General features: G+C 53.6%; 1 pseudogene; it reads left to right on the top strand.

Annotated features, from left to right (window-relative positions):
• The first annotated feature begins 646 nt into the window (after nucleotides 1-646).
• LOC102875683 overlaps nucleotides 647-2,672 on the top strand; it is a 2,584-nt pseudogene continuing 558 nt past the window's right edge.

Below are 2,672 nucleotides of genomic sequence, written 5' to 3'. Positions count from 1 at the left end.
AGGTCCCCTAACAACTCTTTCCTACCACCAGCTAACATGCAACTCAATCCTTTTTCTCATTGTTCAATCCAAGTATTTTAATTGAGTCAGTCTTATTTTCACACCTGCTGAGGATTTGCATTTCCACTCCCAATATCCTGAATCAGAATGCACATCCAACCAGAATCTGAGATTCTAATTCAGGGTGTCTGCCATAGAAATGCTATGCATCTGAGAGCTAGACAATGAATAAGGATGGCAGAAGAATTGATTCTTTTGAACTGTCAATTGGTATCCCATTGATTCCTGGGGCCTTATTTTTTTGCCAATGCCTTCGGTGCAGCTTCAACTTCTCGCTTCATTGCCATTGGCTTTTTTCTTGAAATTTTTCAGTGTCCGTCAATTCTTTTTGGTACAGTCACTCTGTCACTCACTGTAGATTATCAAGGAATATAGCTTTCAATATGGATTGCATCTCAACATCAAGAAAGGATCAATAGTTTTCCCTCCATGGTTTCTCTCCACTCCTGTGAGTAGCTTGGCTCCAGGGGCTCTGCTCGCTCACTCACCCAGGACTGCACCACTGGCCTCAGCCCCCAGCACCCTGCTTCCAACAGCCTGATGGCCTTCGCTGCACAGACTGGAGAGAAGGGAAAAGAGGGGCATCATGAAGAGAAGGATCCACCTGGAGCTGAGGAACCAGACCCCGGCAGCTATCTGAGAACTTGTTCTAGACAACTACAAGTCAAATGATGGAAGAATTGAGGGTTTAACAACTGAATTTGTGAACTTAGGATTCCTCAGTTTTCATTTTCAAATCTTCCCAATTTACCAAAATTGAAAAAGCTTGAGCTCAGTGAAAATAGGCTCTCTGGTGGTCTGGACATGTTAGCAGAAACACTTCCAAACATCATACACCTAAACTGGAGTGGAAATAAACTGAAGGGTATCAGCACCTTGAGCCCTTGAAAAAATTGGAGAATCTGAAAAGCCTGGGTTTGTTTAACTGTGAGGTTTCCAACTTGAATGGTTACCAAGAGAGCATCTTCGAGGAGATCCAAGATGTCGGCAGAGGCAGAGACAGCATGGTGAGCTGCAGGAGGAGTGAACCACTTAAAGCAGGGCCATTATGGCCTTCCACAGACTTCGGCTTATTGATAATTTAACACTTAAACAGTTGATGACTGGCCCTCACTGAAGATCGAGGCTCAACAACAGGAATTCAAGGATTCCCAAGGAGAAATGGGTGAGTCTCCTGGCTCCCAACATCCCCCTCCCCCCGGCAGAGCCCGCACTGCGCCAAACAGCGGCTGCAGCTCCATGAAGCTTCCACAGCCTGAACGAATGGATTCCCTGACCCAGGATGGATGCTGGGCACCGGCCCTCCTCAAAACTGGTACAGTGAAGCCACCACACTGCCACAAGGTGGACTTGGTCTGGAGAGAATTCTTGGAGCCAGGATGGCAGCTGTGGGGGAAGCGGGTGCCCTCTGGCCACCCACACAGGAGGGGCCGCGCACCCGCCGAGCGCCCGTGTGGCAGGGTGGGGGGGCGCGCCCCCAACGGCCGCCCGTGCCGGGGGTGCAATGTGCCTCCTGCAGGCCTCCCACTCTGGGGGGGGGGTGGGCGCACCCTGCTGGCCTCCTGCGTAGGAGGTGGGGGATGGGATGCATGCCCGCCATCTGCAGGTTTGGGTTTCCTTGAACAGGCCAAAGAAGACGATCACCTATGCACTGGAAAGGCCAAAAAGGATGATTGGATGGATTGCTGAAACTCACTGTGAGTCTGATGACCTTAACAGTGGCAGCATGCACAAGAGGACCGACATCCTAAATGCACCACATATTTTGTTCTGTTGAATGCTTCTGCCAAAAGATGGTTAGACCTGGGGGGAGTCTGTTCACAATTCTCAGGATCCCTTTATCATATATAAAGGGGGGAGGGCAGTGACACCTACTTCAAAATATAGTATGACCACTTAAGGGGGGTGGGGGTAAAAGTGGCAGTGCTGAAATTGGAAACACTATCCCTGACCACAGAGTCCTCAGTCAGGTGAGGGGACCAGACTGGGGTAGGGGCAATTGGAGGGGGAGTATACTAGCCAGCTCCTGGGGGGTGCTGCCCTGCTCGGGATGGGCTGCTCTCGGCCCCCAGCTCGGGGCAAGCCATCACGGCCCCCTGCCCGGGGCGGGCTGCCCTCGGCCCCCGGCTCAGGGTGAGCCGTCGCGGCCCCCTGCCTGGGGCGGGCTGCCCTCGGCCCCCGGCTTGGGGCAAGCTGTCGCAGCCCCCTGCCCGGGGTGGGCTTCCCTCAGACCTCTGCCCGGGGCAGGATGCCCTCGGCCCTCTGCCAGGGGCAGGCGAGCCGTCATGGCCCTCTGCCCAGGGCGGGCTGCCCTTGGCCCCTGGCTCGGGGCGAGCCGTCGCGGCCTTCTGCCCAGGGCGGGCTGCCCTCAGCTCGGGGTGAGCTGTCACAGCCCTCAGGGTGAGCTCTTCAGTCCCCAGTTTGTGCCATTGTCCCCAGATTGATTCCTGGGTGGTGAAGGAGAAAAAAAAAAAAAGAATGCCTAGGGTATCCAATGTTACCTAGGCCACCTTCTGCCACCCTCCCCCCAAGTAAACCTGAAAGCAACACCCTCAAAGCCCTTCTATTTGTAACTCACAAGTTTGTTCTCTCTAGGTTTGCTCCCTTTCCTA

This window comes from Elephantulus edwardii, unplaced genomic scaffold, assembly GCF_000299155.1.
Source record: "Elephantulus edwardii isolate Elephantulus edwardi_28Jun2011 unplaced genomic scaffold, EleEdw1.0 scaffold00100, whole genome shotgun sequence".
Classification (NCBI taxonomy): domain Eukaryota; kingdom Metazoa; phylum Chordata; class Mammalia; order Macroscelidea; family Macroscelididae; genus Elephantulus; species Elephantulus edwardii.
Note: the sequence above shows the minus strand (reverse complement) of the source record. Positions and strands in the feature narration are given on the sequence as shown.